Genomic DNA, 19,295 nt, shown 5'->3' with positions numbered 1-19,295 from the left:
GACAGGGTTTCACCATGTTAGCCAGGATGGTTTCGATCTCCTGACCTCGTCATCCGCCCACCTAGGCCTCCCAAAGTGCTGAGAGCCACCGCGCCCGCCCTCCTTTCCTTTTTTTTTTTTTTTTTTGAGAGGGAGTCTTACTCTGTCGCGCAGGCTAGAGTGCAGTGGCACAATCTCAGCTCGCTGTAGCCCCCACCTCTTGGATTCAAGGGATTCTCATGCCTCAGCCTCTTGGGCAGCTGGAATTACAGGCACACGCCACCAAGCCTGGCTAATTTTTGTACTTTTAGAAGAGACAGGGTTTCGGCCGAGCGCGGTGGCTCACACCTGTAATCCCAGCACTTTGGGAGGCCGAGGCGGGCGGATCACAAGGTCAGGAGATCGAGACCATCCTGGCTAACACGGTGAAACCTTGTCTCAACTAAAAATACAAAAAATTAGCCGGGCGCAGTGGTGGGCGCCTGTAGTCCCAGCTACTCGGGAGGCCGAGGCAGGAGAACGGCGTGAACCCGGGAGGCAGAGCTTGCAGTGAGCTGAGATCACACCACTGCACTCCAGCCTGGGCAACAGAGCAAGACTCCGTCTCAAAAAAAAAAAAAAAAAAGGACAGCGTTTCACCAGGTTGGTCTCAAACTCCTGACCTCATGTGATTCGCCTGCCTCGGCCTCCCATAGAACTGGGATTACAGGCATAAGCCACCGTGCCCGGCTGGGTGCAACCTTTCAAAGATCATGCAGGTGACAGGGAGCAACGAAAAACAAGAAAATAAAGCACTTCACCGAGGCTGACTTGGGTCACAGAGGGCCAAGTAGTCCCGGGAAAATGGGTGGGCTCTTCACACCTTCTCATAGAAGTCTTGGAGGTGGGTGTTTAATGCAGCATTTTTTGTTAGTAGCAAAACAAGACAAAGCAAACACCAAAAGAATTCCAACCTACGTGCCTGTCAACAGTAGAAACAAACACCATATTGACGGAGCTGAAGCTACGATGGCAATGAGGGGTTCAGTCCCAGCATCAAAGAGGTGGACCCCAAGTCCAAACCCACCGGAGCGGGGGAAGACTGAGGGACGAATCACAGACAGAAATGCATGACTCGGCTCCACCACGCGCTGCCAGCTGTGTGGGAAGCGCCACGTGTAGAAATAAAACATGAAAGTGCCTGAGAGTGAAAGACAGGGAATTCCAGCACGTGGTTCTCTCATCTCGGGGACGGGCCCCGGGGGAACCCAGCTGAGCAGCCGGGGGGTCTGGGGTCCTCCCTAAGTCGTTGTGAGAGATCACAGCCCGGGGTCCTTCCTAAGTAGTTCCAAGAGTTCAAGGTTTACATGGGGGAGGCCGGGCAATTACAAAAATTAGCCAGGTGTGGTTGTGGGCACCTGTAATCCCACCTACTCAAGAGGTTGAGGCAGGAGAATTTCTTGAACACGGGAGGTGGAAATCGCAGTGAGCCGACATCGAGACATTGCACTCCAGCCTGGGGGACAGAGCAAGACTCTGTCTCCAAATACATAAACAAACAAACAAAGAGTCCTGTGAGGAACGCACAGTTTCTCTGCACTCCCACACAACACTTCCCACAGGAGATGTAGGTTATTTCCACGTTGAGCAATTCTCCACAGACACTAGTTGTGTGTCCTCTGGTTCAATTCCCTCCCGAAGCCGTCCCCCTGGAGGGAGTGCCAGGTCCCCACGGCGAGGGCTGGATCCCACAAGACTGCGCCTTCCTCAGAGGCCGGTCAGGCTGTGGGCCGTGCTTCTGACCGGCGGCTATGAATCGGGGTTCCCACGACACCCTCCTCAGGATCAATGAGTTTGACAGGACTGCCCACAGAACTGCGGAAAGCACTTATGTTAAAAGAAAACAGAGGAGCAGCCGGATGCAGAGACATGCAGGCAAGGCCTGGGCAGGCGCCGGGTTTCAGGCCCTCTCTGGGCGCCACCCCCTGCCCCCAGCACCGCCTGGCAAACTGCCATCCGAAGACCATCCCACTCTTTCATCTCATTCACGGGTTTTTACAGCTTTTAATCTCCACCTTCGCTTGCTGCGTCCCTGAGATTGGCAGGTGGGGCTGAAGGCTCCCAGCCTCCAATCCTGGGGTCACCTGGTCTTCTGGCGACCAGTCCCCCCTACCCCTACCCCCACTCTCCAGGGGCCCACCCCCTGCCTCATCAGAATGAGCTCAGGTGTGATCAGCATAAGCTCCGGTGTGATCTGAAACACTCCTGTCACTCAGGAAATTCCAGGGCCTCGAGGAGCTTCTGTGCCATGAACCAGGAACAAAGACCAAACACATTTCATATCAGAGCACAAGTACAAAACATCTGGGTCTCAGAGTCCTCCAGGTGCAGGTGCCTGTTCAGACCAGAGACCAGAGACCACAAAGTTGTAAGTCAAACCTTCATGTTTGGCCAGCGGCGGTGGCCCACACCTAGAACCCCAGTACTTTGGGAGCCCAAGGAGGGAGGATCGCTTGCTGTCCACTCATGTCTGGGGCACAGCCCAGGAGATCCGTGGGCCGCAGGGTAGACACTCGGCCGTCATGAGACGCTTGCCCCAGTGCACTGTCTTTTCAAGGCCACTGATGTCTCCACAGACAGCCCCCAGCCCGTCCTTTGGCACTTAGCGTGCCTCATCCACCTCCGCGTACTGACACCCACATCAGTGACACTTGGGCTAAGCCACCTAACGCAGAGTCTGGCTATAAGCGCGCTGAGCAGCTCGTGAAATTCAGACAACCCCACCGGAAGTGAAGGAGAGGACAGCTGTGAGCACAGGGCAGCATTTCTGCTGAAGGCATTTGGCTTTCCCACCACCATAAAGTCAGAAAACCACAACTCAGACCATGGTAAGTGGGGACCAGCCACAACCCAAGTTGGCCTTGGAAATTAAGAATAGGGGCCGGGCGTGGGGGCTCATGCCTGTCATCCCAGGAGGCCAGGGGCGGGGGCTCCTGCTTGTCATCCCAGGAGGCCAGATGCGGCGGCTCACACCTGTCATCCCAGGAGGCCGGGCTTGGGGGCTCACGCCTGTCATCCCAGGAGGCGGGGCTCGGGGGTTCACGCCTGTCATCCCAGGAGGCCGGGCGCGGGGGCTCAAGCCTGTAATCCCAGGAGGCGGGGCACAGGCGCTTACGCCTGTAATCCCAGCACTGTGGGAAGCCAAGGCGGGCGGATCACGAGGTCAGGAGATCGAGACCATCCTGGCCAACATGGTGAAACCCCGTCTCCACTAAAAATACAAAAATTAGCTGGGCGTGGTGGCGGGCACCTGTAGTCCCAGCTACTTGGCAGGCTGAGGCAGGAGAATGGCATGAAACCGGGAGGCAGAGCTTGCAGTGAGCTGATCGCGCCATTGCACTCCAGCCTGGGCGACAGAGCGAGACTCCATCTCAAAAAAAAAAAAAAAAAAACAGGACAGCCAGCGGGTGCAGTGGCTCCCGCCTGTAATCCCAGCATTTTGGGAGCCTAAGGCAGGCAGATCACCTGAGGTCGGGAGTTCGAGACCAGCCTGACCAATATGAAGAAACTCCGTCTCTACTAAAAAAAATACAAAATTAGCCGGGCGTGGTGGTGCATGCCTGTAATCCCAGCTACTCGGGAGGCTGAGGCAGGAGAATTGCTTAAACCTGGGAGGCGGAGGTTGCAGTGACCAGAGATCGCACCATTGCACTCCAGCCTGGGTAACAAGAACGAAACTCCATCTCAAAAAAAAAAAAAAAAAAAAAAAGAACAGGATAGTGGAAGTGAAACCTCACCAGGACCTCCTGCCTCACGGGGAGCAGGCAAGCGGCTCCACAGAAGCTCCAACTCAACAACTGGACCCTGGATGGCAGCGGCTACAAGGGGTCTCGGCACGCTTGAGACGGAGGGGGGCTCCCAGGACCATCCTCCCAACAAGAAGAGAGGGGAGCCAGAGGTGGGGCTGGGCCAGCGAGCCTGGGGTGGCCAGGCCAATCTGGGGGCCTGCAGTGGACCCAGCTGTGGGCAGAGAAACAACTCCTCTCTGGACAGAAACTTCTACAAGTCAGGCCTGAGGATGTTTACAGACAAAGATCAATGAAGAAGATCGAAGATCAAAGGTCGACAGGCTCAGTGGTGGCAGTGGGGGAGGAGCAGTGGCCTGGAAGCTCCCAGGAGGCTGCCAGGCCCAGGCCAGAGGCTCTCAGACAGAAGGAACACATCAGGTAGACATGTCCCAAAACAGACAGGAAGAGCTCCGCAGGCATGGACAAAACCAAACAGGATCAGTCCCTGGGGTATGAATGGAATCAAACAGATGTCTAAAGAGGAAACAGGACCTGCCATAAAACTCATGGATGGACATGTGTCCTCTCCAGGGATTTCCCCACAAGACGTTTGCTGATTACAAAGGGGAAGGCATGACTTCACTCTGGAGAAACTGGCAGAGGCTGCCTTCACCAAGGGGCCAAAGTCACCAAGTCACCAGACAGGAGACACAGCAACTTCCTGTTCTCCCTGACCTGACGCCGGGAGAAGGCTCCGTCACCACCGAGGTTTTCTTGCCCCAAATATGTAACTGCACATCTAACCATGAGAAGACATCAGGCAAATCCAAAAATCTGCAGGCCACGAAAGATGAGGACTTGTGGAGCCCAAGGCCCAGGACAGCCGGATGCCACGTGGGATCCTGGGTGACTCACGCCACAGAGAGGCGATGGATGCAGGAGATCGGCCCAAGCTGAACACACAGCCCATGGATGAGTCACCAGGGCCACGTGATGCCAGCTGGCCAGTGAGTGGCACTGAGGTTCCCTAGGGTCTTTGCGTCAGGGCAAGCGGAGAGAAAAGCATATGGGTAACTTCTGCAGCTCTTCTGGAAGTCTAAAAATTTCTCAAAATAAAAAGTTGGAAAATTTTGGCTGGGCGCGGTGGCTCATGTTTGTAATCCCAGCACTTTGGGAGGCCGAGGCGGGTGGATCACCTGAGGTCAGGAGTTCGAGACCAGCCTGACCAACATGGTGAAACCCCATATCTACTAAAAATACAAAATTAGCCGGGCATGGAGGCGCATGCCTGTAGTCCCAGCTACTTGGGAGGCTGAGGCAGGAGAATCACTTGATCCTGGGAGGCAGAGGTTGCAGTGAGCCGAGATTGCGCCATTGCACTCCAGCCTGGGCAACAAGAGCAAAAACTCTGTCTCAAAAAAAAAAAAAAAAAAAAAGTTGGAACATTTTTTGCTCAGGTGTGTTGGTTGATGCTTGTAATCCTAGCACTTTGGGAGACCGAGGCAGGAGGATCGCTTGAGCCCAGGAGTTCAATACCAGCCTGGGTAATATGACGAAACTTCATCTCTACCAAAAAAAAATACGAAAATTAGGCCTGGGCATGGTGGTGTGCGCCTGTGGGCCCAGCTGAGGTGGGGGGACTGCTTGAGTCTGGAAGGATGAGCCTGCAGTGACCGTGATCTCACCACTGCACTCCAGCCTGGGCGACACAGCGAGACCTTGTCTCAGAAAAAAAAAAAAGAAAAGAAAAGAAAAAAGAAATACAAGAAGGATATACCCAAGAATAAGGAGACTCTTCAGTGACAGGGCAGGCAGGAGTGCAGTGCAGTGAGGCGGGGGCGGCTCAAGGTCTGACTTCTGGAACCATGAAAATATGCTGCTTGCTTAAAAAGCAAAAATAATTAAATCAACAAGGGTAGGGGGAAAGGGTCTCTGAAATGGAACACGAACACGAATGCACGCACCACACCACAGATCAAATGAACGGCACAATCACCCTGAGGGGAGAAGCAGAACAAGCCCCGGGAACTCGGGTGCATGGATGCTGGATGTGGGTGCGCAGGTGATGGACACAAGGGCTCCAGACACCCAAGGAGCTCCAGACACACAAGGAGTTCCAGACACAGGAGCTCCAAACAAATACCGAGCTCTAAGCACCTTTTCCCTTTTCTTTTTTTGAGACGGAGTCTCGCTCTGTCGCCCAGGCTGGAGTGCAATGGCGCGATCTCAGCTCACTGCAACCTCTACCTCCCGGGTTCAAGTGATTCTCCTGCCTCAGCCTCCTGAGTAGCTGGGATTAGGCACCTGCCACCACGCCCAGCAAATTTTTGTATTTTTATTTTTTAGATGGAGTTTCACTCTTGTTGCCCAGGCTGGAGTGCAATGGCACGATCTTGGCTCACTGCAACCTCCGCCTCCCAGGTTCAAGTGATTCTCCTGCCTCATTCTCCCGGGTAGCTGGGATTACAGGCATGTGCCACCACACCCCGCTGATTATGTATTTTTAGTAGAGATGGGTTTTTGCCATGTTGGCCAGGCTGGTCTCGAACTCCTGACCTCGTGATCTGCCCACCTCAGCCTCCCAAAGTGCTGGGATTTACAGGCGTCAGCCACTGCACCCAGCCTCCCTTTTCTTTTTTTTCTTTTCTTTTTTTTTTTTTTTTTGCTGACTCATGGGTTAGAATTCTGGATTGGGCAAATACATAAATATTTTGTAGATGATGGGAGCCGGATTTCATAATGTAAGTGAAGCGAGATGCAAATACGAAATGAAGTCCTTCAAGGCAGTCTTGTCGTGAAAAAATAAAAATAAAAATGAAAAAAAGAGGCTGGGCACAGTGACTCACACCTATAATCCCAGCACTCTGGGAGGCCGAGGTGGGTGGATCACCTGAGGTCAGGAGTTCATGGTGAAACCCCATCCCTAGTAGAAATACAAAAGTTAGCTGGGTGCAGTGGCGAGCACCTGTAATCCCAGCTACTCGGGAGGCTGAGGCAAAAGAATCACTTGAACCTAGAAGACGGAGGTTGCCGTGAGCCGAGATCATGCCACCACACTCCAGCCTGGGTGACAGAGACTCTGTCTCAAAAAGATAAAAAGGCCAGGCGCGGAGGCTCACGCCTGTAATCCCAGCACTTTGGGAGTCCGAGGAGGTCGGATCATGAGGTCAGGAGATCGAGACCATCCTGGCTAACACGGTGACACCCCGTCTCTACTAAAAATACAAAAAAATTAGCCCGGCGTGGTGACAGGCACCTGTAGTCCCAGCTACTAGGGAGGCTCAGGCAGGAGAATGGCATGAACCTGGGAGGCAGAGCTTGCAGTGAGCCGAGATAGCGCCACTGCACTCCAGCCTGGGTGACAGAGTGAGACTCCGTCTCAAAAATAAATAAATAAATAAATAAAAAGAAGAAGAAAGGAAGATGGATGGAATGACCCCTGTGGTGTTGGCCTGTGATAGTGCTATCGGGCCAGAGTGCACGGGCTTTAACAGATGGGTGGACAGGCAACACACACGCACACACACACCCCAACACAGCACATCTGCCCAGAGACAGCGACACCTGGACAGCGTGCTCCCAGAGCCCTAACCTTGGTTTCTAAATATCATTCTCCACTAAAGGGGCTGGGCGCAGTGGCTCAAGCCTATAATCCTAGCACTTTGGGAGGCTGAGGCAGGCGGATTACCCGAGCTCAGGAGTTCTAGATTAGCCTGGGCAACATGGCGAAACCCTGTCTCTACTAAAAATACCAAAAATTAGTCTCTACTAAAATACAAAAAGTTAGTCTCTACTAAAAAACCAAAAAATTGGGCCGGGTGCGGTGGCTCACACCTGTAATCCCAGCACTTTGGGAGGCCGAGACGGGCAGATTACGAGGTCAGGAGTTTGAGACTAGCCTGGCCAACATAGTAAAACCCCATCTCTACTAAAAATACAAAAAAAAATTAGCTGGGCATGGTGACGAGCTCCTGTAGTCCCAGCTACTTAGCAGGCTGAGGCAGGAGAATCTCTTGAACCCGGGAGGCGGAGGTTGCAGTGAGCCTAGATCGGGCCACTGCACTCCAGCCTGGGTGACGGAGGGAGACTCCATCTCAAAAAAAAAAAAAAAAAATTAGTCCTGGCGGGTGCCTGTAATCCCAGCCACTTAGGAGGCTGAGGCATGAGAATCGCTTGAACCCGGGAAGCAGAGGTTGCAGGGAACCAAGATTGCACCACTGTACTCCAGGCTGGGCAAAGAGCGAGATTGTCTAAAAAACACAACACAACAAAACAAAAAAAAATAATAATATATATCATTCTCCACTAAAGCTACCAGGCTTCTTTGAAAAATGACTGACTCTCGGGCTGTGGTGCAAAAGACACCAGAGGAGCTGTCATGTTAGCTGCGCCGAAAGTTCGTGCGTCAGGAATGAACTCAGGGCTGGCCGAGGGGGCTTGAAAGGCAGAGTAAATAACACAGTAAAGGATCAGAACCCCCAGTAAAACAACAGCCCACAAGGCCATGCTGATGAACGAATGGCAAAGGAGGGGAAGTCTTTCTTCCCAGCACAAAGTCAATCCATGATCATCAGAGCGACGGAATGAGAAGCCACCATCTGACAACCATCACAATCATCACCATCATCACGACGAGTCACCAAGAGACACTAAAATACCGAGTAAAAGCTTAGAAACGGCCGGGCGCGCTGGCTCACACCTGCCATCCCAGCACTTTGGGAGGCTGAGGTGGGTGGATCACAAGGTCAGGACATCGAGATCGTCATGGCCAACACAGTCAAACCCTGTTTCTACTACAAAAAATTAGCCGGGCATGATGGCGCATGCCTATAATCCCAGCTACTCAGGAGGCTGAGCCAGGAGAATAGCTTGAACCCAGGAAGCGGAGGCTGCAGTGAGCGGAGATCGCACCATTGCACTCCAGCCTGGGCGACAGAGTGAGACTCTGTCCCCCCCAAAAAAAAGCTTAGAAACAAGAGGCTATGTAGTCTCAGGATAGATCCAGCCCTATGAGGCACATGTCAATCACAGAGGGAAAGCTACGCATGCACGAAGCATGTGTGAATCACAGAGGGAAAGCTACGCACGCAGGAAGCACGTGTGAATCACAGAGGGAAAGCTACGCACGCACGAAGCACGTGTGAATCACAGAGGGAAAGCTACGCACGCACGAAGCACGTGTGAATCACAGAGGGAAAGCTACGCACACACGAAGCATGTGTGAATCACAGAGGGAAAACTACGCACGCACGAAGCGTGTGTGAATCACAGAGGGAAAGCTATGCACGCACGAAGCATGTGTGAATCACACAGGGAAAGCTACGCACGCAGGAAGCACGTGTGAATCACAGAGGGAAAGCTACGCACACACGAAGCATGTGTGAATCACAGAGGGAAAGCTATGTACGCACGATGGGTAGAAGATAAACACGTCCTACAAGGAGATGGAGGCGCGGGGAGGGGGCGGCAGCCGTCCTCTGAAGACTGAGGACTTCTAGTTCAGTCTGAGACCTTGGTGCAGGGCTGGGCGGGTAAACAAATGCAAAAGAATAAGGACCTCGAGGCCGGGCGCAGTGGCTCACGCCTGTAATCCCAGCACTTTGGGAGGCCAAGGCAGGCGGATCACAAAGTCAGGAGATCGAGACTAACCTGGCTAACAAGGTGAAACCCCGTCTCTACTAAAAATACAAAAAAATTAGCTGGGCGTGGTGGCGGGCGCCTGCAGTCCCAGCTACTCGGGAGACTGAGGCTAAGACAGGAGCATGGCGTGAACCCGGGAGGTGGAGCTTTCAGTGAGCCGACATTGTGCCCCTGCACTCCACCCTGGGCGATTGAGTAAGACCCTGTCTCAAAAAACAAAACAAAACAAAACAGAATAAACATATGTAGCCAGGCGCAGTGGCTCATGCCTGTAATTGCAGCACTTTGGGAGCCAGAGGCGGGCGTATCACCTGAGGTCAGGAGTTTGAGACCAGCCTGGCCAAGATGGTGAAACACTACTAAATACAAAAATTAGCTGGACGTGGTGGCGGGTACCAGTAGTCCCAGCTACTCAGGAGGCTGAGGCACGAGGATCGCTTGAACCTGGGAGACGGAGGCTTAGTGAGCTGAGATTGCACCACTGTACTCCAGACTGGGTGACAGAGCGAGACTGTCTCAAAAAAAAAAAAAAAAAAGAAACACGTCTGGTGTACGCAAAATGGAGGCGCCACGAATTGATGAAAAAGGAAACTATTCAGTCTATGATACCAGGACAGTTGTCCATGCTGCCAGGCGAAAGGAAAAACTGGATTCTGATCCCATTATCAGTAGACAAAAGGCGACAATTAGTAACACTGACACAGCACTGACTGTGCTGCTGGAGGGTCCGAAGCACACTCTGCACAGCAGTGAATCCCCACAATAGCCCTCTGGGGAAGGTGCTGTTATCACCTATGTGAGACACACGAAGGAAAGACAGCAGCAGCATCATGATTTGAACCCAGGCGGCCTGCTCTTATGATAAACTTATGATAAACTTAAATGTGTAAAATTTATGCTTAGGAAAATGTAAGAGAATGCCTTCCTGACCCTGTTTGGGGTAGGACAATAATTTCTCTAACCAAACCCCAAAAGCATGACCCATTAAAAAAAGGGTCAGGTGGGCCAGGTGCGGTGGCTCACGCTTGTAATCCCAGCACTTTGGGAGGCCGAGGCGGGTGGATCACGAGGTCAGGAGATCGAGACCACGGTGAAACCCCGTCTCTACTAAAAAATACAAAAAATTAGCCAGGCATGGTGGCAGGCGCCTGTAGTCCCAGCTACTTGGAGAGGCTGAGGCAGGAGAATGGTGTAAACCCGGGAGGCGGAGCTTGCAGTGAGCCGAGATTGCGCCACTACACTCCAGCCTGGGCGACAGAGCGAGACTCCGTCTCAGGAAAAAAAAAAAAAAACTTGGCTAAATGAAGAATTGTTTCACCAAAGTATACCACAAAGTGGGCTGAGCGCAGTGGCTCATGCCTGTAATCCTAGCACTTTGGGAGGCCAAGGTGGGTGGATCACTTGAGGTCAGGAGCTCGAGACCAGCCTGACCAACATGGTGAAACACTGTTTCTATTAAAAATACAAAAATTAACCAGGTGTGATGGTATGCACCTGTAATCCCAGCTACTCGGGAGACTGAGGCAGGAGAATTGCTTGAACCCAGGAGGCAGAGGTTGCAGTAAGCCGAGACTGCGCCACTGCACTCCAGCCTAGGCGAAAGGGCCAGACCCTGTCTCAAAAAAAAAAAAAAAAAAAAAGGCCAGACTTGGCTCACGCCTGTAATCCCAGCACTTTGGGAGGCTGAGGTGGGCGGATCACCTGAGGTTGGGAGTTCCAGATCAGTCTGACCAACATGGAGAATCCTATCTCTACTAAAAATACAAAATTAGCCAGCGTGGTGGTGCATGCCTTTAACCCCAGCTGCTCAGGAGGTTGAGGCAGGAGAATCACTTGAACAGGGGAGGGAGAGGTTGTGGTGAGCCAAGATCACGCCATTGCACTCCAGCCTGGGCAATAAGAGCAAAACTCTGTCTCAAAAAAAAAAAAAAAAGAAAAAAAAAATATATGTATATACATAACATAAAGTGAAATCAACAGCCACAACCTGGGAAAAGATACTTGCAACATGACAAAGGATTAATATCCAGAAAGTATAAAGAATTCCTACAAACCAATTAGAAAAACAGGCAAAAAAAAAAAAAAGAAAGAAACGTTGGCAGGGCATGGTGGCTTATCCCTGTAATCCCAGCACTTTGGGAAGCCAATCACCTGATCAGGTGAGGCAGATCACCTGAGGTCAGGAGTTCGAAACCAGCCTGGCCAACATGATGAAACTCCATCTCTACTAAAAATACAAAAATTAGCCAGGCATGGTGGTGGGTGCCTGTAATCCCAGCCACTCAGGAGGCTGAGGCAGGAGAATCGCTTGAACCTGGGAGGTGGAGGTTGCAGTGAGCCGAGACTTCGCCTGCTCCAGCCTGGGTGACACAGCAAGACTCTGTCTTAAAAACAAAAGAAAAGGCCGGGTGCGGTGGCTCACGCCTGTAATCCCAGCACTTTGGGAGGCCGAGGCGGGCGGATCACGAGGTCAGGAGATCGAGACCATCCTGGCTAACACAGTGAAACCCTGTCTCTATTAAAAATACAAAAAATTAGCCGGGCGAGGTGGCAGGTGCCTGTAGTCCCAGCTACGCGGGAGGCTGAGGCAGGAGAATGGCGTGAACCCCAGGGGGCGGAGCCTGCAGTGAGCCGAGATAGTGCCACTGCACCCCAGCCTGGGTGAAAGAGCGAGACTTCTTCTCAAAAAAGAAAAAAGAAAAAAAAAAAAAAACGTATTTCACACAGAAGAATTTATTTTTTTGGAGAAGGAGTTTTGCTCCTGTTGCCCAGGCTGGAGTGCAGTGGCGCAATCTCAGCTCACTGCAACCTCCACCTCCCAGGTTCAAGCGATTCAGAGGACAATTTCTAAAAGGCAAATAAGAAGCAGGAAGGGTGCATGCTCCTTCTCTACTGCCCTGTAACAGTCATTCCACACTTACCACCTCAAAACAACAAATGCTTTTGATGTCGGCTCCTGTGGAGCAGGAATCCTCAGGAAGTTTAGCCAGGCACCTCTGGCTTAAGGTCCCTCCTGAAGCTGCAGTCACATCATGGACCAGGGCTGTGACCTCATCCGAAGGCTCAACTGGGGCTGGGGTCCACCTCTGAGCTCACTCAGGTGGACGCTGGCTGGGTTCAGTTCCTTGCTGGCTACAGGTGGAAAGGGCCCCAACCAATTTCTCCACAGGACGCCCCACAGCTTGACAGGAGCTTTCATCCAGCAAGCTCGTCAGGGAGTGGGAGAGAGCAGCCAGGACAGGAGACCCGGCCTTTCCGAGCCTCATCTCAGAAGCGACATCCTTCCCTTCCGCTGTCTGGGCACAAGTCCCCGGGTGGAGCCCGAGGACTAGAAGGAAAAGAAAACCTGGATTTAAAATGGGATAAAGCCATAGGAGCTGCTCGCCCCACCACAGGAATCTCAATGCCGGGTTACTGACAAAGCGTCATTTTGCACCCCGTCCAACTGTGCAGACGTGTCCTAGCCAGGCCCCTGCACCAGAGGTTAAGAATCCGTGCCCCTGGTCAGGAAGTCCAGGTGGGTTGAAACGGCCAGCAGAGAATTTCAGGCAAAATGTGTCCCAAATCTTCAAACCATGCCCGGGAACTCAGACCTCCCGCTGGGAGTTCCTCCCAAGGAAACCACTTGGCAGAGGCTCAGGCTGCAGGGGACAGTCCGCTTCCAAATCCAGGAGGCTGGAGACCACACAAGTGCGCAACGCCAAAGACACCCCGTGGAGGGACGCCCTGTGCCCCCCCGCCCAGGTGACCCGCTGCGCCCTACACATCTTCACCAGGAAACATCTGTTATCGATGTGGACGAAGCGCAGCCCGGACTCCGAGATCCGCTCATTTTCGTTCTGCCCTCCGTTTTATGATTTGCCTACACTGAAAATGCGTGAGTGGAGTGGAAAGCCTTCCTACTCCTGCCTCAGCGACCCTTTCTAAAATACTGCCTCGTTTGGCCTGAAAATGTGATTTGCAGGCTTCCTGAGCAAAGCAGATTTCACTCCATTAAAAAAAAAAAAAAAAAAAGAAAAGGCACCGAACGGGGCTCGTCTGTCGGGAGTTTTGCTTTAGTTTTTTGCGTGTTTTTGTGTGTGTGTGTGTTTTTTGCGGCCACGCACACCGCGTTCCCGGGCTTCAGGGCGTGGGGGTCACCGTGGACTCCCGGACGTGAAAACGCTTAAAGCCAACTCGGAAAACTCCACCGGCGTTTTCCGCGCACAGCGCCAGCCATAAGAAAGGACCCCCAGGAGCGAATCCGGGCAGGGAGACCCCGGACGCCCGCACACTCAGCATCAGTACCGGCACCCATCACCCAGCACCGAGCACCCAGCACGCAGCACCGACCTCGCAGGACCCAGCACCGATCACCGAGCAGAACCCACCGACAGCCTGATGCAGTCTCCGCCGCAGGCATAGCGCTAGGCCCCGCGCTCGGGCGCCCCAGTCTAGGCCCCGGCCTCTTCACAACAAAGGGACGCTTGCGGGCGGGGCCTGAGAGGCTCGCGGTGGAGGGGCCGGGCGCGAGGCCGCGGAGGGAGCTCCGAGCTCGGCACTGGGGAGTGGCACAGGGCTGGCGGATCCAGGTGGGCTTCACAGGGCGCCCGCGGGACCGGAAATGACGCGCAGAACCCGGCATCGGGCTCCTCAGTGCCCCAGAGCCGAGGAGCCCGGGGAACGCGCCACGGCCGACAACGCCCCCGCGGCTGCCCGTTGGTTCCGCCCGGGCCGTTCCACTCCAGGCAGACGGGAGGAAAAACACGCGCTCAGCGCCCCCTTCCCCTTTGGTTCCGCTCGGGCCCTTCCACTGCAGGCAGACGGGGGTGGAAACACGGAGTTTTTTTTTTTTTTAAGTTCTAGGGTAACACGGAGCTTTCCAGTGCCCCTCCGCGGCCGCCTGTTGGTCCATCCCGGGCCGTTCCACTGCAGCCAAACGGGGAGGGACACGGCGCTCCGAGTGCTCCCCGCGGCTGCCCGTTGGTTCCGCCTGGGCCGTTCCACTGCAGGCAGACGGAGAGGAAGACGTGCTCAGTGCACCCCCGCGGCCCGTTGGTTCCGCCCGGGCCGTTCTACTGAACGCAGACGGGGGGGAACCAGCGCTCCCACCCACCCCGTGGCCGCCCGGGCTGTTCCACCACCGTCACTTCAGGGCGGGATCGGCCAGTCTGTGGAGGCAGCGGCCTCTAAGCCCCGGAGGGTTTACTGTCCAGGTTTGGGTTCAAGGAATAAGAAATCCACTTAGTAGGCTTAACTTAGAAGACACAAAGGCGCCTCCTGGCGGAAGTGGCCACGCTCCACCCAGCCTGAGGGAAAGCTGCTCCGGCAGCTGGGCCGGGAGCTGCCGGGGGTGGGGCCTCCGCGCGGAGTGAGGACTCGCCTCAGGGCGCTGATTGGCTTGTGGCGCGCTCCGGGGCGGGGCCTTCGCATCCAGGCTGGCGTCGGGGCTGCTGGGGGACGTCCCGAGCAAGACACCCCGGGCGCACCTGCGGCCTCGAGGTCCCCCGGCTCTGGAACTTCGTCGAGCGTTTTCCTAGCGTTGCTTTCCCAGATAATTTTCAGGAATGAAGTTACGGCTAAAGGGCTTTTTAGAGATTACTTTTGGTCCGGGCACGGTGGCTCAGGCCTGTAATCCCAACACTTTGGGAGGCCGAGGCCGGCGCATCACGAGGTCAGGAACTTGAGACCAGCCTGGTATGGCCAACATGGTAAAACCTCGTCTGTACTAAAAATACAAAAATTGGCCGGACGTGGTCGCGGGCGCCTGTAATCCCAGCTACTTGGGAGACTGAGGAAGGAGGATCACCTGAACCCGGGAGGCGGAGGTTGCAGTGAGCTGAGATAGCGCCACTGCACTCCAGCCTGGGCGACAGAGCAAGACTCCCTCTCAAAAGAAAAAAGCAGATTACTTTTGTTCGGGAGAGGTGGCTCACGCCTGTAATCCCAGCCTTTTGAGAGGCTGAGGCGGGCGGATCGCCTGAGGTCAGGAATTCGAGATAGCCTGGCCAACATGGGGAAACTCCCCCATCTCTACTAAAAATGCAAAAAAATTACCCAGGCCTCGTGGCGCGTGTCTGTAGTCCCAGCTATTCGGGAGGCTGAGGCAGGAGAATCGCTTGAACCTTGGAGGCGGAGGTTGCAGTGAGCCAAGATAGCGCCGCTGCTCTCCAGCCTGGGCGACAGTGCGAGACTCCATCTCATAAATAAATAAATTTTACTTTTACGTTTTGTTAAACTTTAACTTGTTTTTGTTTCCGTTGTATGAACCTTCCTAAAGCTTCAGGAGGCTGATGGCAGCCTCCTTCCCGTGGTGCCCGCAGCCGGGTTGGACCAGAGGCTGGGACTGTTTCCTCCCGCGGGGTCTTTGGTGGGGATGTCCCCAGAGGAGTGGGGCAGGAGGAGGGGCACGGAGCGCCCCCGGGAGCCAGTCAGGGTGCGGTGATGGTGCATGTGGTCCCAGCCACTCGGGAGGCTGAGGTGGGAGGATGGCTTGAGCCTGGGAGGTCGAGGCTGCAGTGAGCTAGAATCACACCACCACACTCCAGCCTGGGCAACAGAGTGAGACCCTTGTCCCCCCCCCCCCCGCTAAAAAAAAGACTGGGTGCGTGGGCTCGCGCCTGTAATCCCAGCACTTTGGGAGGCCGAGGCGGGCTGATCACGAGGTCAGGAGATCGAGACCATCCTGGCTAACACGGTGAAACCCCGTCTTTACAAAAAATACCAAAAAAAATTAGCCGGGCGTGGTGGCGCGTGCCTGTAATCCCAGCTACTTGGGAGGGGCTGAGGCAGGAGAATCGCTTGAACTCAGGAGGCAGAGCTTGCAGTTAGCCGAGACTGGGCCACTGCACTCCAGCCTGGCGACAGAGTGAGACTCCGTCAAAAAAAAAAAAAAAAAAAAGAAGAAAGAAAATTATAAAAGACTTAGAAGTGAAATTAACGCAGTGGAGTGCCATCTGCCTGGTGCCTGAGTTCACTGTCCACACGGAGTTATAAATTTGAGAGCAGTTTACAAAGTGGATTCTCCTACTTTCCAGGAAACCCAGAAATGTCTGGTGATTTGCCCACCAGTCTCGGCTATTGTGGTCAGCAGGGTCGCTGTAGTATCCAAATTATTTCAAAAGCAAATTTATAAAAAGTACTTTTTTTTTTTTTTTTGAGACGGAGTCTTGCTCTGTCGCCCAGGCTGGAGTGCAGTGGCCCAATCTCGGCTCACTGCAAGCTCCGCCTCCCGGGTTCACGCCATTCTCCTGCCTCAGCCTCTCCGAGTAGCTGGGACTACAGGCGCCCGCCACCACGCCCGGCTAATTTTTTGTATTTTTAGTAGAGACGGGGTTTCACCGTGGTCTCGATCTCCTGACCTCGTGATCCGCCCGCCTCGGCCTCCCAAAGTGCTGGGATTACAAGCGTGAGCCACCGCGCCCGGCCAAAAATACTTTTTTTTTTTTTTGAGATGGAGTTTCGCTCTCACTGCCCAGGCTGGAGTGCAGTGGTGCGATCTAGGCTCACTGCAACCTCTGCCTCCCGGGTTCAAGTGATTCTCCTGCCTCAGCCTCCTGAGTAGCTGGGATTACAGACGTGCACCATCATGCCCATCTAATTTTTGTATTTTTAGTAGAGACAGGGTTTCGCCATATTGGCCAAGATGTTCTCCATCTCCTGACCTTGTGATCCGCCCGCCTCCGCCTCCCAAAGTGCTGGGATTACAGGCATGAGCCACCGCACACCCAGTGTTTTTTATTTTTTTTGAGACAGAGTCTCACTCTGTCGCCCAGGCTGGAGTGCAGTGGCGCGATCTCGGCTCACTGCAACCTCTGCCTCCTGGGTTCAAACGATTCTCTGCCTTAGCCTCCCGAGTAGCTGGGATTACAGGCATCTGCCACCAGGCCCGGCTTATTGTTTTGTATTTTTAGTAGAGACAGGGTTTCACCATGTTAGCCAGGATGGTCTTGAACTCCTGACCTCATGATCCACCTGCCTTGGCCTCCCAAAGTGTTGGGATTACAGGCGTGAGTCATCACGCCTGGCCTCTCAAAATTTTTATAGCAAAGCCTTACATTTTAGCTGGGTGCGGTGGCTCACGCTTGTAATCCCAGCACTTTGGGAGGCTGAGGCGGGCGGATCACGAGGTCAGGAGATCGAGACCACGGTGAAACCCCGTCTCTACTAAAAATACAAAAAATTTAGCCGGGCGTGGTGGCGGGCGCCTGTAGTCCCAGCTACTCGGAGAGGCTGAGGCAGGAGAATGGCGTGAACCCGGGAGGCGGAGCTTGCAGTGAGCCGAGATTGCGCCACTGCACTCCAGCCTGGGCGACAGAGCGAGACTCCGTCTCAAAAAAAAAAAAAGCCTTACATTTCATGAGGAACCATGCATTTTATTTTATTTTCGAGATGGGGGATCTCGCTACTTTGCCCAGGCTGGGCTCAAACTCAGGACTCTCTGGCCTCAGCCTCCCGAGTAGCTGGGTCTGCAGGTGGCTGTTACCGTGCTGGGCCTGGGGTGTGCGTTTTAATGATTTTGGAATAGTGTCTGGGAAGCCTGGGCACTTTCCTCTCTTCCTCTCCCCAGAAGGACCTCCCACCTCGGTCTCCCAAAGTGTTGGGATTACAGGCGTGAGCCACCATGTCCCACCTCTCTTTGCTGTTTTGCCTGGGAGGAGTGTATTAATAATTTTACATTTCTTTGATTATGTTCTAGTTTGATTATTGATCATTTACTTCTTAGTTATTTATATTCTTCCTTGAGTCATCGGTTTCTGCCCTTTGACAATTTTTCTATTAATATTTTGTGTCAATTATATGAGCTTTGTCTGTATTGAGAACATCGACCTGCTGTATTATTGCAAATGTTTTCCTGCTTGCGTGTCGTCATTTGTTATGCATATTAATGAATTTCTATCACATGATGTGGAGTTGGTAGGAATCAGTTAGGACGCCCTCGCTGTGTGGGAGACTGATGGGTCCAGGCACTCTGCAAACTCCACCTCCAAAGTGCATCCCTGGCTCACTGGGACCTTCCAGGTTTTGCTGCTCTTGCGACACAGCCTCCCTTGGTCTCCCTGTTGTCTACTGACCTTGGGGCAGGGTCTACCCAGGCTGAGCGGCCCACGGGCCGTGGGATTCCTTTCCTCTGCCTTCAGGTCCTAGACGATCTTCTAGAAGGCAGGAAGGAAAGCGGTCACGGCTAGCTCTGTCCTGCCCCCTTCTGGGTTCCCCCGGCCCACAGGCTCCTCCATGTCCCCCAGCCAGCCTCAGTCTGGGTCTGGGCTCCCACTGGGCAGGGAGGGTGAGACCTGCTGGCCCAGGGGAGCTGAAGTTTCCCAAGGGGCGTTCAGGACAGCAGGGAAGTGTGGGGTGTGAACAGAGGCCCCAGAGAGTGGGGTCTGTGCCAAGGCCCCATGGGTGGGGAGGAAGAGGGGAGGGTCCCCGCCTGGAGACCCAGCCTGCAGGCCACTCAGCCACCTGCCCAGGGATGGGGGAGCAGCAGCTGCTCATGCCCCTGCAATTTGTCCTCATCAGCAAGTGGGGAAACTGAGGCCGGGGAGTTCTCCAGGCCAAGGTCACTCACGGGCAAGTTCCCGCAGCCTTTGGACCCTCCATACATGTCAGGGCTGCTCATGCTTTCCGGGGCCCTTCACTGGTTTGGAGGAACCATCCTGTTTCCCAGAGTGCACTGCGTGTCTCTGAGTGTTATGTGTCTCAGTGGTGTCCATGTGTATTTTTCTCTGTGTGTCTGCGTGAGTCTGTGTGTGGTGTGTTTGTGTCTGAGTGTGTGGTGGTTGCGTGTGTGTGTCTCTGGCGTCCATGCATATTTTTCTGTGTGATGTGTCTGTGTGTCTCTTGAGTATGTGGTGCCTGCATGTGTCTCAGTGGTGTCCACGCGTATTTTTCTGTGCGGTGTGTCTGTTTGTGTGTGTGTGAATCTGTGTG

At 53.9% G+C, this 19,295-nt stretch overlaps 1 protein-coding gene across 4 annotated transcripts in view; it reads right to left on the bottom strand.

Moving 5' to 3' along the window:
• SLC35E2B (solute carrier family 35 member E2B) overlaps window positions 1-14,229 on the bottom strand; it is a 39,598-nt gene extending 25,369 nt beyond the window's left edge. The window contains exons 1-2 of one of the 4 annotated variants that reach the window (XM_055261826.2): window positions 13,719-14,229; window positions 12,308-12,714 (exon numbers count right to left, since the gene is read on the bottom strand). The gene's annotated coding sequence lies outside the window, so the exon portion shown is untranslated. The remainder of the gene's footprint in view (window positions 1-12,307; window positions 12,715-13,718) is intronic. The other 3 variants (XM_055261827.2, XM_055261825.2, XM_055261824.2) reach the window with 3 other exon arrangements.
• Window positions 14,230-19,295: the final 5,066 nt, after the last annotated feature.

Source organism: Symphalangus syndactylus, chromosome 22 (genome assembly GCF_028878055.3).
Source record: "Symphalangus syndactylus isolate Jambi chromosome 22, NHGRI_mSymSyn1-v2.1_pri, whole genome shotgun sequence".
Taxonomy (NCBI): Eukaryota; Metazoa; Chordata; class Mammalia; order Primates; family Hylobatidae; genus Symphalangus; species Symphalangus syndactylus.
Note: the sequence above shows the minus strand (reverse complement) of the source record. Positions and strands in the feature narration are given on the sequence as shown.